The sequence below is a fragment of the Pan troglodytes genome, chromosome 1 (assembly GCF_028858775.2).
Source record: "Pan troglodytes isolate AG18354 chromosome 1, NHGRI_mPanTro3-v2.0_pri, whole genome shotgun sequence".
NCBI lineage: Eukaryota > Metazoa > Chordata > Mammalia > Primates > Hominidae > Pan > Pan troglodytes.
In genome coordinates this window covers 66,918,162-66,936,547 of record NC_072398.2, presented here as the reverse complement: position 1 = coordinate 66,936,547, position 18,386 = coordinate 66,918,162, and the positions used below count along the sequence as shown (strand labels likewise).

The window sequence follows — 18,386 nt, the reverse complement described above, 5'->3', positions numbered from 1 at the left end:
TTTTTTGGCAGGCACATTTAAACCTTAAATGTGCAAACTTCTTCCCATGTATTATCCTCAAAAGCAGCAGGGCATGTAATCTACTGGAGATTCCATGCATTATCTATGATTCTTAGGGTACAATAATGCTTACAAAATCTAAGTATTTATTGGTTCACTTGTAATTCAATAACTTAGTATGTGGCTGTTATTCATTTACTTTCTTTTTCCTATTTCAGAAGATCAGAGGAGGGCTTACCATTTTAGTGCTGACCATTAGTTTAAATAAAAAAGAAGTTAATTTTTAAAAATTCACTACAGACAGACAAGATGATAAATTTTTCCAGCATCAATGCATAGATAACAATTAATACTTGACATAGATTCTATTTAAAACAAAATAATGTTTTAAAAAATTCTTCACTAGTGGTATGCTAAGGATTCCAGCAAAGCCAAACAGCCTTCAGGCATAGGATGAATCATCTAATTTGTTTGTCAAGGCTCATTCAGCTGGAAAGGGCTGTAATTTCATGCAGGGAGAATTTCTAATGGCAGCTTTCTGGTATCAGGCATCACACCACCGGAATGATATTAGCAGCTCACCACCAAAACCAGTGGGCAAACTCCTTTACAGCTGATTTATGGGTATATTAGTCAGCTCTGGCTGTCATAACAAAATATCACATACTGGATGGCTTCATATAAATGTTTTCCCCTTAGTTCCGGAGGCTGAAAGTACAAGACTGGGGTCCCAGCATGATCAGGTTCTGACGAGGTCTCTCTTTCTTGCTTGCATATGGCTGCCTTCTTGCTCTGTCCTCCCATGATGGAGAGAGAGAGGTTGGGGTGGGGAGGAGAGAGTGCATGAGCTCTGGTATCTCTTCCTCTTCTTACCAGTGCACTAATCCCAACCCATCATGAAGACCTACCCTCGTGACCTCATCTAAACTTAATTATCTCCCATACCATCACAATGAGCACTGGAGTTAGAGCTCCTACATCTGAATTTGGTGGTGGGACACAATTCAGTCCATAGCAACAGGCATTTCAGATGGACCTGGAACCTTGAAGTTCTCAGGTTTCCTGCCAGCCTGACTGGACCCACAGTCTTTACACTGAACCCATTCTCTTCTGCCTTGGCTCAACATTCATCTCTTATTGGTTTTAATGTCACCAGGCTAAGAAATTCTCTTTCAGCCAAGAGTCTGATTTTTTTTTTTTCAACATGAAAATCCCCATGGATATTTAGAGGAAAAAAAAGCAGCCTTCCATGAGTGTATGGCATAAGGCAGAAGGAGGCAGGTGCCCTGAGATGAGCAGATCTGTCTCCCACCTAGGAACACCATTCAATCACTCATTATACAATTATTTTGAGCATCTTCTCTGTACTAAGCACTGTGCTAGATGATGTGGGTACTATGGAGAATAACATAGATGACTCATATCTTGATGCAATGGACTGAATGTTCATGTCCCCCAAAATTCATATGTTGAAATCCTAATCCCCAATATTATGGTATTAGGAGGAGGGGTCTTTGGGAAGTGACTAGGTCATGAGAATAGAGCCCTCATGAATGGGATTAGTACCTTATAAAAGACATCCCAGAGACTCTCTTACTCTCCTTCCAACAGGCGAGGATACAGTGAAAAGATGGAAAGTGTGCAACCTGGAAGAGAACCCTTGCCAGAACCTGACCATGACCACGCCAGCACCCTGATCTCAGACTTTTCAGCCTTCACAACTGTGGGAAATAAGTTTCTGCTGTTTATAAGCCACCTAGTCTATGGTACATTTGTTAGAGCTGTGCAAACTGACTAAGACACTGCACAATGCCAATTTCAGATACTCCGTCACATTTTCCAGGCTAATAAATTCTTGTCTGTTAGAATTTTGTCTGCCATTGTGACTTTGGAGAAGAGAGTGACATATTTATTTCTCTATATTTTCTCCTTTCACATTCTCTCATCCTCATCCTACTATAGGCCTCTGTGGCTTCATCTAAGTAAATTAGAGAGCAGGGACCTATGCTTTATCGCCAGTTCCCTAAAACTATTTTCTTGTCATTGGCTTTTGGAAAGGCAAGACTGAGAGCAGCAATGTCCTCCGGTGGTAAAAACTGCAGTCACAATGTCTTACTGCCCGGAACCAGGAGATACCTCTCTCAAGTCTTTCACAGGCTCAGATTTTAAGTCTCCTTGGCAGTCTCTCCCTCTTCCTCTCCCTCTCCCTCCCTCTGCCCCTCTCTCTTTGGAGATGGAGTCTGGCTCTGTCTCCCGAGCTGGAGTGCAGTGGTGCAATCATGGCTCACTGCAGCCTGGACCTTTTGGGCTCAAGTGATCCTTCTGCTTCAGCTGCTTGAGTAGTTGGGACTACAGGCATGCACCACCATGCCTGGCTAATATTTTTTTGTAGAGAAGAGGGCTCACTATGTTGCCCAGGCTGGCCTCAAACTCCTGGGCTCAAGCAATTTTCCCACCTTGGCTTCCCAAAGTGCTGGGATTACAGGCATGAGCCACCGTGCTCAGCCTGCTATCTCTCTCACTTAAACAAACAAACAAACAAACAAAAATAGAGATGGTGATGTGGATTCAGGTGGGACAGAGATCTGAAATCACCTCAGAACCAGCAATTGCTCTGATCAGAGTGACCCCACACTGACCCCTTTTCACTCAGACATTTCCAAACTCCAGCTTCTTGGAGGCAGTGGTTGGTGTAATTGGTTCTTTACTGGGATTCTAGCACAGGGGTGTCCAATCTTTTGGCTTCCCTAGACCACATTGGAAGAAGAAGAATTGTCTTGGGCCACACACAAAATATACTAACACTAATGATAGCTGATAAGCTAAAAAAAATTTGCAAAAACATCTCATAATGTTTTAAGAAAGTTTACGAATTTGTGTCAGGCTGCATTCAAAGCCATCTTGGGTGACATGTGGCCCATGGGCCATGGATTGGACAAGCTTGTCTAGCAGATGGTTCAGATGAATCTTTAATTAAACATGTTTTCCAACCTCAATTTGACCTTCAGTGTCCGTTTCAATAGTACTTGTCACACTTTAATGGACCTTATTGTTGAATTGCTAGATGATGACCTTCAGCAACCAGTTGAGTTTGGAAAACATGGGCCAATCCACCATTGGTTCACCAACTGGGTCTCTCTCCTTTTTCCTAAGATAGCTACATCAAACCTTCTCTGTTCTTCTCAAAGGGTTGATACCCTTTTACAATCTAAAAATAGTCAGGTCATTCATCCAAGAATGATCAGATCACTCTGCCCTTAGAGCTCTTCTGCAGCTCCCCGTTGCCTTGGGATAGAGCTCCGCTCAGCACCTGCACTCACCTGGCCTCTAACAGCTTCAGCTCTCTATGCCTCTCTAGTCTTGCCTCTGTCACTTCCTAACAATGTGCTCTGTGCTTACTTCAGTCTTTGCAACTCATCAAGTTCTTGCCTCTAGGCTTTCATCCCAATGTGCTGATGCTTTAATTTAGTATGATCCTCACCTTCCCCACACCCTAGCTGGCCTTCAGGTATCATTTTTCTTGCACTTCATGAAGGAAGACTTCTCCCCCTTCTTTCAGTAGGCTAATTATCCATGGTATGTGCTCCTATCACACACTGAACTTCCTTTTCAACAGCACTCGTCACACTTTACTGGATCTTATTGTTGAATTGCTAGATGATGAGCTCTACTAGATGATGAGCTTCCAGTAGGCAGGGATTGCATTGTTCTCTGATGCGTCCCTACTGCCGAATAGAGAGCTTTACACACAGTAGGCAATCACTACACAACCAACTCAGTGAATGGACTAATCATGTAGGATCACAGAAAGTTTGAAAAATTGTGGCAAAAATCACTCATAATGCCATTATGAATGATAATAGGACCATTTTCATTTTCACTTATTTCCTTCTCTTCCTCCTCCCACCAAATATTCATGTCTTTAAAGAGTTGCAGTCATTATGCACTTATAATGTGGTTTTTTGCTTCTAACTTCACATTTTTACTAAGTTACACATAATGAGACTTAAGCATTGGAGCTCATCTTTGTCCTACAAGCAGCACAGGGCTCTGTCAGAAGAAATGTAAATAAGAGGGAAAAGAATACATGTGATACATTATCGCATTTATTCTAGGTTGTGCTCTGACTTTTCCCAAACTCTGGACAAACAGGCATGGACTCTATGTAGGGTAACAACTTCTATGGCAGGCTTGGATTTGTACATGGTCTGTAACAAGACAAAAATGCAAGGTACCTTCAAATAATTTGATTTTCTCCCTCCCATCCTCTCTTTCACTCATTTAAAAAAATGATAAAAACTACTCAACTGCATAGATAGGTTCTTTCAGGTTAGGGAGGAACTATGGAGTTGAGCAGCCCTAGATTTTAAATACTGTCCCTTTGCCTGCTAACTTCGGGAAACTCACACCCTCTAAGCTTCAGTTTTCTTATTTGTATAATGAGGACAGTAGTAGTACCTGCCTCATAGTGGGGCTATGAAGTGTAAATGAAGTCATGCATATGAAGTGCTGAGCACAGTGCTTGGCACATAGTGAGTGCTCAATAAATGATAGTTATTTTAGTTTTTATCCATAAGCAGATGGATCTCCCCAACATTTCTCAGGAAACTAACCACTGTTAAGTGAATAGATCTCTGATGTTCTTACACTATAGAGAGGACACCATATAAAAACTGCTGAAGTGAAGAGCAGCTTGAACACAAATACCTGCAATCCAGATCATCTGTCCCTTCTCTGTCTATGCAGGCTCATATGTTAAACCACTGTCCAAGGCACATCTTCCTGGCTGGTGGACACTCTTGCTGGCCCTTAGTTTCACTCGCTCTGAGAAAAGGCTGCCTGTCTCCAAACTTATTCTTCAAATTGGATGAAAATCCTACAAGTTCTTTTCAGTGATGTGATAACAGTCTCACAGATCGAAACATTATTTATTTATATTATTGATGGAGTACTTTTCCTATTCAACTCTAAAATGCATGCACACACAACAGAGTTTCACTTTGGAATAGCTGTTGCTCTTTTGCTCCCTTCACATGGCTAGGTCAGTTCATAAAGCAATTTTTTTTTTTTTTTTTTGAGACAGAGTCTCATCCTGTTGCCCAGGCTGGAGTGCAATGGCATGATCTTGGCTCACTGCAACCTCCGCCTCCTGGTTCAAGTGATTCTCCTGCCTCAGCCTCCCAAGTAGCTGGGATTACAGGCATGCGCCACCACCCCTGGGTAATTTTTTGTGTCTTTAGTACAGACAGGGTTTCACCATGTTGGCCAGGCTGGTCTTGAACTCCTGACCTCATGATCCGCCTACCTCGGCCTCCCAAAGTGCTGGGATTACAGGTGTGAGCCACTGCACCCGGCCTAAAATAATTATATCTTAAGATAGAAAGAAACTGTATGATACAGCCTCTGTTTCAGTATGGGGGAGAAAAATCATGTTCCTTCTTTCTACTGTGTTTAGTGTGTTCATTAAACACACATTTACAGAGAAATTCTTGGAAGTCAAGATGAAAGGATAAAGGAATGCAAAGCACAGCCTTAAGATCTCAGAGCCAAGTGAGAGACCCATGCATTCACAGTAAACTATCTTCATGTGAAAAATGCTATGTTTGGAGCTGGTATATAGTAAAAAGAGAACTCAGTTAAGAATGCTATTATCTTATTTACCCAATTTAAAATGCTATTGATAAGAAGATGAACTCCAATTTTAGAAATGGTGTCTTAGGTCAAGTTTCCCAGAGATAGATCCTGAGACCAACATTCATGTGCAACTGATTAATTAGGAAAGGCTCCCAGCAAAACCCAATAAGGGAATAAGGAAAGCAGGCCATGGAAGGGGAGGAAGCCAAGCAAAGTCCCAAGACAGCAGCTGCAGCCTGATTCCCCAGGGGGAACTCTGGGGTGGAAGTTGCATCTCAGAGTCTGTCCTGATTTGGGGCAAGGAACCGGATTTTCATACTTCTGCACTAGTCCTGGGCCAAGGATGCCCGGGGACATGATATTTTCAGCTCTCTGCTCTGGGCAGCCCTAGAGCAGTCTTTTGAAGAGAATAGCAAGGGCAGGCAGTTGGAAGCAGAAGCCCACATTTATATGAGGAAAGGTGCACAGAAATGGTACAAAGAATCCAAGAGGATCTGGGCAGAACACCAACAATGTTTGCTACAGAAGATAGGATGTGAACAAATGTGCATCTTAAAAACAATGGAATAGCAATGGAGGAAATGGGCATCAGTGTAGGCTTCACGGAGGAAGTCAGGTGGCCTTGAAAGGATCAGCAGAAGAAATGCTTCAGTCAGGGGGAATATGGTGAGCAAAGTGAGAGGATCAATGTGAGACCAATGAGAAGACAGAAGGGACAGCCCCATGAGTAGATTGCTATCATTGGCTGTGGCCAACTTCTGAGGCAGAGAAGCTGAAGCCACCTTAGAGGGACTTTCTGTTGGAAACACTGATTGGTTGATTCTTACTCTGACCCAGGGTCATTTCTTGAGTCCTTTGTGGCCAGCTTCTACTCCAAGGTGACATGCCACAACCAGGGCAGGATGATGGTGGCTGAAGCAGAGCCCTCAAATGTAGGCTCTGGTAGAGCTGGGAGGGCTAAGTTAGCCATGCAAAAAGTTTCAACTTTGTCCTGTAAGGTCCAGGGAATTTTGGAAGGTTTCTAAACTAAGGAGTGATATAATCTGACCTGTGCTTAAAAAGGGTGACCCTGGCTAAGATGCCTGCACATTTTCTTTACTAGAATGGGTACTTTTCTTTTTAACCTTTATTGTGGGACTTCACTCCCAACAGACATCTTTCTGTCCCTATCTGTCTTAATGTCCTTGGACTTCCATAACAGAATATATCACATACTGGGTGGCTTAAAAAACAAATTTATTTTTATACAGTTCTAGAGGCTATAAGTCTGAGATCAGGGTGCCAGGTCAGGTTCTGGTGAGGGTCCTCTTCCTGGTCTGTGGATGACCACCTTCTCCATGTGTGTTCATGTGGCTTTTCCTCGGTGTAGGTGAGCAGAGAGAGAAAGAGACAGACAGACAGACAGATACACACAGAGAGAAAGTGAGAGCACCTTCCTGTCTCTCTTCCTCTTCTTCTAAGGACACTAATTGTGTCAGATCAGGGCCCTACCCTTATGGATGTATTAGTTCATTCTCACGCTGCTATGAATAAATACCCAAGACTGGGTAATTTATAAAGGAAAGAGGTTTAATCGACTCACAGTTCCATATGGCTAGAAAGGCCTCAGTAAACTTACAATCATGGCAGAAGCTGAGGGGGAGGCAGGCACCTTCTTCACATGGTGGCACGCGAGAGAATGAGAGCTGAGTGAAGCTAACAAAACCATCAGATCCTGTGAGAACTCACTCACTATCATGAGAACAGCATGGGGGAAACTGCCCCCATGATTCAGTTATCTCCACCTTGTCCCACTCTTGACACGTGGGGATTACACGATTCAAGGTGAGATTTGAGGTGGGGACACAGAGTCAAACCGTATCACTTCCTTTAGCCATAATTGCTTTTGTAAAGGCTCTGTCTCCAAATACAGTCACATTGGGGGTTAGAGCTTCAACATATGAATTTTTGGAGACAGAAATGTTCAGCCTATAGCATCATCCCATAGATTTCTTAAATAGTTGGAAATATCCCAGAGACTTACATGCATCAGGACTCATAACAGCAGTCAAGGCTTAGCAACAGCAGGTAAATTCAAGAGTTACTTCAGCCCAGCTATTGACCTCATGTGATTATCTTCTTTAACCTATCCAGACCATCAGTTTATCTCAAATTTGTACTGCCATGGCACGTATATTGGGGGAAAAAAAATGTGCTACTTAGATTTCCCAAGGAATTTGTATTTCATCTCCTAAAGCTGACACTGGGAGTTTATCAGGTCCAGAGTTCAAATTCTGGCTTTCCAACTGATCATTATAGAGCTGGCTTCCTTGCTGGCTTTAGCATCTGGAGTTGCAACAGATACCTCGGTGCCTGAAACATGTTTATGAAATCTATGAAACCACAAGCCAGCTGTCCAGTTCCAATGTGAAGCAATAGTTACTCTTGGGCTACAGTGCCTTGGTTGTAGCACGTCACCTTGGAGGAGGAGCTGGCCTCATCAGACACAAGAAATGAGTCTCAGGTCCCATGAAGTGGCTCATGCTTGTATCCCAACACTTTGGGAAGCCCAGATGGGAGAATTGCTTGAGGCTTGAGGGAGTTCAAGACAAACCTGGGCAACAAAGCAAGAGCCTATCTCTACAAAATTGAAAAAAAATAGCTGGGCATGGTAATGTGCTCCTGTAGTCCCACCTACTAGAGAGGCTGAGGTGGAAGGATTGCTTGAGCCCAGGACATTGATGATGCAGTGAGCTATGATGGCACCACTACACTCCAGCCTGGGGGACAGAGAATGACCCTGTCTCTAAAATTAGAAAAAAAGAGAAAGAAATGAGTCTAAGGCAAAGTAAAGAGCAACCAGTTTCCAACAGAAGGTCCTTCTAAGGTGGAAATTAAGGCAAAAAATGTAAAAATAAAACAAATAGATTTTATAAACATTTTTACTTCAGCTTTGTTGGTTTATCCTAATAACTTTCCTATCTTTTTTAACAGATTTCTTCAAATTAAGCATATTTGCAATTCAAATAGCAAAAACACTACGTAGCGATTAATTAGTACATACACTTGATCTATAATAAATTCTTAAACACTAAATAACCAAACACTAAATATAGAAAACACTAAATAGCCAAAATGAGACCATCTCCATCCAAAAACATGAATAAAAACCAGACATACCCTGTAAACAATATTCTGCATTATTCCCTTTCTCCAAAACTATATTTAAGTTTGGTTCTTGATATTTTTCACTATGTTCTCCCAACTGTTGTGTGGGTTCAGCCATGCTTTAAAAATATAGGTTTTTTCAGATCTTTTTCTGATTACAAAAGCATATATTTTTATGTCAAGAAATTTGAAAAATTTAGATAAGCATAAAACATCTATAACCACGGTTAACATTTTGCTGCCTTGTTTTTAATTTCTACATGTAACACTCACTCATTTATTCATTCATTCATTCATTCATTCATTCATCATTTACTCATGTTTCCAACAATTACATTTATTGAGCTCTCAAGAGGAGCTTACATTCTAGTGGAGAGAGGGAAAAATGAACTGGTAAATCAAAAGATAAAAGATAGGGTAGTGATGAGTTCTATGGTAAAAATAAAGCAGGTGATATGGTATCAAGTACTACTTAAGTTGAAACCTGAATGATAAGAAGAAGCTAGCTTTGTGAAGATCTAAAAAAGAACAGTCCAGGCTGGAGGGACAGCTGGTACAAAGCCTTAGAAATACAAGTACCCTTTAGCCAGAAATCCCGCTTGTAAGAATGTGCTTGTAAGTATGCAAAGAAATCATTATATGGATAACAGATATATATAGATGATAGCTAGCTAGCTAGCTAGATATAACCACACTGTTGTTTATAGTAACAAATGGATACAAATAATCTATCACTAGGAATTTGTTGAATACTTCATGATGCTTCCATGAAATGGATCATCTTCCAGTTGCTAAAAAATGAACTGGGTCTTTCTCTACATGCTGACATGGAAAGATCTCCAAATGGCAACTCAGGATCCCAAGCTGCTTGTGTCCAGTGGTTCTGCCATTCACTAAAGCCTCCTTGAAATCCTCCACTGAGTTCCTGCATTTGGTTCTCCAACCAGCAGAGAGAGAGATTATGAGGAGGTTGCACAAGAAGGTTCAGAAGCCAGGCCTGGATGGGGTACACATCATGTCTACTCACATTCTATGAAGTCTCATGGCCCCACCTACATGATTGGGAGGCTAGGAAATGTGGAGGAGCACTTGTGTATTAGTTTCCTATTGCTGCTGTAACAAATGTAGTGGCTTGAAACAACCTAAATGTATTCTCTTACAGTTCTATAGTTTGGAAGTCCAACATGGATCTCACTGGCTCAAATCAAGGTGTTGCCAGGATGGCAATTCTTGTGGAGGCTTTAGGTTAGAATCTGTTTCATTGTATTTTTCAGCTTCTAAAGATTGCCCACACTCATTGGGTTATGACCTTCTTCCTCTCTTTTGAAAGCCAGCCAGCAACACTGCATTTCTTATCAATATTGACACCTTACCTACTGAATATTGCTTTGGTTCTAAGATTCAGGGTTTTGTGTTTCTGTGGTTGTTTTATTATATGCATCTCTTCCCAACTGTATGTTCAGAGACATCTCATTGGTAGCTTGAAGTGGCATGGTGGTCTTCAGTATGTAGATATTGGGATGGGTCATTATTCTAACATACTGCTTGACATGGTCATTTAGTGAGACTTCAGGATCAAAAGGTATGATGTTCTACAGCTTTTAGTATCCCCATCAACCAAAAACCAATTAATTTCTACCTGTTATCAAAGAAGAAATGCTTTAATTGGTCATTGCCAATTTTGTTTTTGTTTTAGTTTTTTTTTTTCCTAGAATATCACAACAGGGATCCTCTTCTCTTTGATTCATTGATGGATTCCAATAGCCTAACAACACATGATAGATGTTCAATAAATATTTGTAGAATAAATGAATAAGATCTGCCTGAAGCTAAGCCACTATCTTCCTGGTAGGTGATTCCACTAGGCTTTCTCCATCATTTGTATTACAAAATCTTTGTAGGAAAAGAATTAAGCTCCTCTCAATAACTCTTTCTTCTGCAGCCTCATAGTAATTTACGAAATACCTATATTATAAGGGTGGCAATTATCCGTTATGGTAATTTATCTTATACATGTGTGACTCTTCTGCTGTAATGGAAGCTCTTAGAAATCAGGGTTGGTGTCTTTGTTTTGTTTTCATGTTTATTTCCTTCTCAAAAGTAATATTTCCTTTATTTTTATTATCTATTCCTATGAATGTGTTACATGGAAAGCTGAAAGAATTGACCTTGCATATGCTTCTTAGCTGGAGTGCAAGCCCCTTTGCAGCAGGTGTGATGGACAAAGCTGTACTCCAAGACTGTGACAGTCCTCAGCCCTGTCAAGATTTCAGGCTCAGCACATGTTCGTTGAAGGAATGGTGTTGGCTTTCCCTTTGAAAACCTTGGAGGGACTTCAGCAAAGGCCAAAAGAAGAAAAGCTGAATTTCCTCCTAAAACATTTCATGGTCCCTGCCTCCCACACATATAGGAGTTTCTAATTTTGGGCTTGGCACCAATCGCCTGTCAAAGCAAATTATTCTTTAAAAGGCTTAAGTGGGAAGCCAGCCCAAGGTTTTGTTTTGACAGAATTGTACTTCTGAGTGGGGCTGACCATGTTCTTGGCCTTGGCTGTACTCTTGTGACACAGAAATAACCTGAACTCCTCTGATGTAACAAGTTTTGAGAAGTTCTGCTGAATTGATTGACAAATCTTTCCCAGGACAACTTGAGATTCTCAATGTACAACAAGTATATCAACGATGATGATCAAATTAAAGAACTTTTCTTGGATTTTCCTGTCACTCCTGGCAGAGGTAATATGGAAAACCCAGGCCTTGAGAAAAACATGCTTAGAGCATACTTTGGCTATTTGCTGGAACATTACTTTCCAAATTTTCCGAGAAGCTTTAAGCTGCTAACATAAGCATAAATGCTGCTCTACTGCAGCCACCATGAAATAAACAGCAGGCTGGGACACAAGAGCCGGCACACTCTGAACCAGCTTTCTGGGGAAACTCCCTAGGGACCCAAGGTTGCATAAAATTCAACAGGAAGGCAATCCAACATCGTCCAAATGCTCTTTCCCTACCATAGGGTTCTATCATGTTTGCCAATTCCTGCTTGCAAAATCAATCTATTAATATCATGCATGAAGATGCTTCTCAGAAAGTAGTTTTTATTGGTATAGGAGGCAGCTCCTCCAGGGATAGTTGGAGGTCAGAGTCATATGTTCCGGAACCCTCTGTCTTTAGGTTGAGGCTAATTGACCAAGACTCCAAGAAACATTTTTTCTAGTCAATCGTCAAAACTTAACGTGCTTGCTTATATTGGGGGAATGTGCATATAATTACATATGTGTTATGTATGTTTATTTAAAAAGCTCCTTGTCCTGAGGGCAGAGGGAATGATGCTGCCTCCTAGTGGGAGACAAATTGAGAGACACAGCCATTTAGAATAGGCTGGAGGAATTGAAGAGGAGCCTCAGATCCTAGGTAAAAATGCAGACTCTACTCTCTGCTGCTTAACGATCTAATTCTATATAAGACACAAGATCTCTTTCTGAAGGTCTATACAGCCTCTCTTGGTAGCTATTCAAACCTACCAATCAACATATTTTTGACAACTTCCTATTTGTTCAAACATGTGCCTGGAATCAAAGAGGACACCAAGTGGCTGGGCATGGTGACTCATGCCTGCAATCCCGGTCACTTTGGAAGGCCAAGATGGGAAAGTTGCTTGAGTTCAGGAGTTTGAGACCAGCCTGAGCAACATAGCAAGACCCTATCTCTATTTTTAAAAAGAAAAGAAAAAAAAGAGGACACCAAGAAAATATTAGGCAGGAATTTTGCTCTCAGAAAATGTATGCATTGTTCAGTAGAAGAGACTGGTTTGTACCTTAAAACAATTTGAGATAAGTAATTCTTCATCTCTATGGTTCAGTTTATGTGTCAATGGCTTAATCTTCTTTTGGACTCCCCTGCCCCCAGGAGCAAGCCCAAACTCCTTAATCTGGCATTCAGAGGTGTTTATAATCTGGTTTCCCACCCACATCCTACTCAACCACATTTCTTGCCATTTCTGTCTTGCGTTCCATATTTCCACCACTCCTGAAACTGGCTTAAGGGTAGGCCCTTCAGGTAAGCCAATTGCTAAGGCTTTCTAACATATGAAATCTAGCAAGTCATAGAGAAGAGAACTGTCAGACAGGGCTTCTTGTGAGATCCTCTAATAAACTGCTAAGGGTGGGAAGTGATATCCCCCAGTGACATGCTTAAGTAACAGTAAAAAAAAAAAAAAAAAAAAAAAAAAAAAAAAATCCAAATGGCTTTCTAAGAAGAGTAGGTTCACCAGATATCAGAATTTTGTTTGATTGAGTCAGGGACCAAGGAGTTGACTTACTTGGGAAAATAGAGAAGAACAATTGCATATTGTCATCAGAGAGCCCTCTTTATGCACTGTTGTAACATCTAGCTTCTCCTCTAAACAAAATTAACTAAAACTGGTCAAAAGAAGCACCTATTTATTAGCCAGCTGACAGTGGGCTGGCCATGGCTTACTGAACCACCTGTATTCTCTGGATTTCCCACGCTCTGTCTGTGCTTTTGATAGTTTTATCTGGAACCACCCCACTGCTACTCTACATCAAGTTAATCTCAAAATGCAACAAAAGCTATTGCCTCCATTATAAAACACTCCCTGACTTTATGCTACCCTCTGGCCTAACCTGCTCTGTATTAAGTGCTAAGCCTTTGTGTTCCCATTGACTTTGATGTACATCTCTTATCCCAACACTTTATTAAAATAAGCTTTTGGTGTCTGGTCCCTTTGCTAGGCTCCCTGATGGCTATGAGTTGTGTCTTCTTTTTCTATGTACTAAAGCATCCCTCCTAGCTACTGGACCTTTGTGTATATTAGTGCCCTTTTTTAGGATAGGGAAATGGGAGATCATTGAGAATACCTGAGTAGTTGGATTCATAGGAAGAGACCTGGGTTGGGTCCTGGCCAATGGGTAGGTAAGATTTGAAGAGGCAAGGGGAGGTCCTTCTTCCGGGAGAGTGATTGTGAGCAAGGGTGTGTGAAAGAAACAGTAAAGGACACAAGCCCACCTGTGAGAGGCAAAACATTCTTTCATATACCTAATGAAGATCTAACAAAGTCCATTTTCTTTTGCTCAGTTCTTCCCAGAATGTCAAAAGGGTAAAATTGCATAAATTTGCAAGTAGGTGGCCAGACATGGTGGCTCACACTTGTAATCCCAGCACTTTGGGAGGCCAACATGGGCAGATTGCTTGAGCCCAGGAGTTCAAGACCAGCCTGGGCAACATAGCGAAACCCTGTCTCTACAAAAAATGCAAAAATTAGTTGGGTGTCATAGTGCACACCTGTAGTCCCAGCTACTAGAGAGGCTGAAGTGGGAGAATTACTTGAGCCCAGAAGGTAGAGTCTGCAGTGAGCCATGATGGCACCACTGCATTCCAGCCTGGGTGACACAGTGAGACCTTGTCTCAAAAACAAACTAACAAAATGTAACTGGAATTGTAAGTGGACGGAAACCTTGGTTGCCATTCCAGCTATGAAATCAAGTCTTCTGAGGGGCTGTACAAATTCATAGGACAAGATTCTTTTAATCACATACTCGACCCTCAACTCCTCAAAAAAAGCCCCTAAATAGTGAGGTCTTGTTCAGGGGGTGTTCACAGTATGAAATAGGAGTAGCTAGAGGTTAACCAGAATGGAAGGCCTTTGGCCTTTGTAAATGCAGCTCCCCGGCACAGGCCTCAAGTTCCTATCAGTGGTCTGTTTCTTGAACCCTGGGTTGAAGATTATTTTGTTGACAATGTGGAGATTACTTTAGAGAGTGGTGCTCAGGGCTGTTAGGTGATTAAGTGGATGGAGGGTAGAAAGTATTGAGCAATACCTCTTTTTTTTTTTAGACAGGGTTTTTCTGAAACAGAAAAATATCAGATAACACCACTAGTTAGACTAGAGTCTTCTGTTTCTTGAGATTTTGGAGGGGAGGAGAAAGTCAAATGATAAAGATGAGAATGCTGTGAGAGATTTTCGTCTGGAAAAAACAACTTTTAGACCATGTTTCAAGAAAGGAAAATCACATGTATACTCTTAAACTGCTTCATGTGTGTCTGCAAAGCAGATTAAGGTGTGCTTATAGAGCAAACCCTGATGTCTACAAAAATCTTAACAATAAAAAGTAATGCCTATTAAATGAAGCAGAGAGCTAAATGTGAGCTAACACAATAAAACTTCTAGAAGAAAGCATAGAATAAAATCTTCGTGACATTGGATTAGGCCAAGATTTCTCAGATTCAGCACAAAAAGGAAAGACCATAAAAGAAAAAATGGATCAATTGGACTTCATAAAAATTAAAAACTTCTCTCCTAAAAATGTTAATTACATTAATTCATTCATTCAAGTATTTATTATGTGCCAGTACCCCCTAGCTGTTGTATTATGGCAATGAATTGCATTCCCTCTATTATACTGCACTGGAGCAGGAAAATACATTTTAGAAAGATTAACAATAAGAAAAATACCCCTATTACTTAAAAGTAATTTTTCATTTAAGCTCATGGACAGGATCAAATACTAGGAAATGATGGAAAATGCTGAGAAATAAGAATGTGTACAATAACAGGCCGGGGGCAGTGGCTCATGCCTATAATCCCAGCACTTTGGGAGGCTGAGGCAGATGGATCACTCAAGGTCAGGAGTTGGAGACCAGCCTGACCAACATGGCAAAAACCCATCTCTACTAAAAATACAAAACTTAGCCGGGCATGATGGCAGGCGCCTGTAATCCCAGCTACTCGGGAGGCTGAGGCAAAAGAATCACATGAACCTGGGAGGCAGAGGTTGCACTGAGCCGAGATCGCACCACTGCACTCCAGCCTGGTTGAGAGAGAGAGAGACTCTGTCTCAGAAAAAAAAAAAAAAGAATGTGTACAGTAAGCCTTACAGTTGGTATTTGTTAACTCTCATACCATTTGAGCAAGAATCCTGGCAATGCGGATGCAGGATAAAGAATATTAGCACTTTGGAAGATGGTCTGAGACCACATTTCGCTCTATATTATTTTACCATGGGACTTTAGAGTCAGGTAGGACCAGATTTGAAAATTAGTTTTTCTACCACCTGTGGGATCCCAGACTCTGATTAAAATGTCTACTTTATAGAGTTGTTGTAAGAATCAATGAGGTAATAAATAAAGTGTAAAGTGCAAGGCACATAACTGGGCCTGAGTAAATGGAAACTGTCATTGGATGATAATGGTGATGGTAAAATCCAATCAGGTTCCAAAAGTTGACCAGAACTAGGCAGCTTACTTGTTCTTCTTGAGAAATGTGCATCCTTCCCCATAGTAATCTTAGGGTCTAAAGGAAAAATGAGGGTGCTTCCCCTCCTTTTCCCATTCTGTGCCCATGACATGTATCACTAACCAATCCACCCTAGAATTCTTCAATTAGCCAGTCCAAATCCCTCTCCAGCCACATCTGATCCATATAAAGTTGTTGGTGGAGATAAAATGTACCTGCCATTCTGATTTAAGGCTTCAATTGACATCCCCTCCAGACCAGGAAGGATGATTGTAAGTGTATCTTTCCTACAAGGATAAAGGCCCAAGTCTAGCCTAAGGAGGGATGACTAGGGGTTGTAGAAGGGGTTTAGCCATACTATAGTACAAGTTTATTCCTCAAATAATCAGTTTATTTGTTTTTTATTTAGTTTAACTCTTTTCCTGTTTGTTCTACATTTGCAAGTAAGCTATTAATCCTTTACTTGACTTGTGGGATTTCTTGAAAGTAGGTTCTTGACTTCTCAGATCCTAGAGTCACATACCCCCTTCCCTACCTTGTAAACATTAGAGATGTTTTTCCTTAGATTAAGAGGGGCTTGGACTCTATCTGGACAGAAAATAACTCTGTGATGCAGAAAAGACAAAAATCTACCAGGTCAATGATCTGGTGATCTGATTCAGCTAGGGGCAGTTGTACTCAAAGGGACAGAACCATCCCTAAGGCATGGTTCTCAACCTTGGCTACTAAATAAACTCAACAGAAGAGCTTAAAAAACGCTCATGGCAAGGCAGCAGCCCTGCCTGACCAATTACATCAGAGTCTCTGCAGATTGTGCCCAAGCACCAACTGGTATTTGAATTAAAGTTCAGCTCATTTTAACATGCAGCCAAGGCTGGCAGAGAACCTTTGTCCAAAGGTGTTTTGGAAATTTGCAAAGTATCCCTGGTATCCCAGATATTGAGGCAAAAGTGTTACTGCCATTTTCTTGGCAAGGATATGGGTTCGATGTTGTTACAGTGCCTCGAACAGTTCCCTCACAGTGAAAAATTGTTCCACCTTTTGAATGTCCTACTGGATAACTGATAAACTTGAAAAACTTATATGATCTGGAACTTAACTCTACCTTAGATATGAACACAAAGAATTTTTTGCATGGTTTTTATTAATGTATGTTGAATTTTCCCAGAATGTAATCAACATATAAATTAAGGTAGAATTGTACTTTATTTTATTTAAAACTTTCTAAGAGTTGCTTACCTTTTTAGAGAGCCAACACCACTTTTGGTATTTGAGTAGTCAGCATTTGTAGATGCAGTTTTCATGGTGATTCTGTGTACAAGTGCCAGTATCTGATGATCTCATTGTGCCCAAATGTTTACTTATTGAAATGTATTTACTTCATTGTAAAACATATCTATTTCACGTCTCTTTATGACAAAATATTGATTTTCAAATATTGTGTGTTTAGGTGGATTATATAATATTAATTTTATTTCTGAATAATAAATGTGGTATTATGAAATATTTCTTATAAAAAGGTATCTTACAGTTGATATAATGTTAAAGACTTCTAATCTGGGGATTCCCTTTGTGATCTGTAATACACAAGCCCTCTCAACTTGCATTTCTGTTTAATGAGCATGAAAATTCCAGCAAGCCCAATGTCAGGGGCGTTAACTTTGAGCAAGTTACTTAATGTTTCTATGCCTTAGCTTCCTCATCTGCAAAAATAGCCTACTAATAGTAGTTAAGAGCTGTCAAGAAAATTAATTGAGATCAACCATTAAAAGCACTTAGCAAAATTTCTGGCATGTAAGAAGCACTAAACAAAGGTACCTGTTTTCATGATGATGATGACAATGACAATGATGATGGTGATGAGGATAAATTCAGTAGTACCGTTCAGAGAAGACCAAAGACTTTTTAATCCATCCCTCAGGCAAGTACATCATCTCTACACTTCTTCTTTTCTCAAGGTTAAATACTGGCCAGAGCAGATGACATGAGACGCCTACTTTTGGATGGAAACACCTTGCATGATCTCTGCTTCTTCATTCCTGTAATTGTTTTAAACAGTACTCATGGAAGAAAACTCAGGACCATTTTTGTTAGTGGCTAACAAATTGTTACAGCCTTTATCATAGTGTAAGCATTCTGCAAACTCAGAGACTTTGCATCTGGAGATCTGCTACTACGACGCAACATTCAGTGTCTTTCAAAATGGAACCTGGCATATCACCTTTTTGTTTGATATTTTCCCCACTCTTCATCTCACTTATCCTCCTTTTCTTTCATTCCCGTCTACATACAAACTTCATGAGAGAACAGTTTTCTCTTTGGAAGAATCTAACTTAGATATTTTGTGCTAT

At 40.7% G+C, this 18,386-nt stretch overlaps 1 long non-coding RNA gene across 1 annotated transcript in view; it reads right to left on the bottom strand.

Annotated features, from left to right (window-relative positions):
* LOC134808530 (uncharacterized) overlaps positions 1-18,386 on the bottom strand; it is a 79,615-nt gene that overhangs the window by 20,588 nt on the left and 40,641 nt on the right. The window contains exon 2 of the long non-coding RNA XR_010151701.1: positions 17,854-18,074. This is a non-coding gene — a long non-coding RNA (uncharacterized LOC134808530). The remainder of the gene's footprint in view (positions 1-17,853; positions 18,075-18,386) is intronic.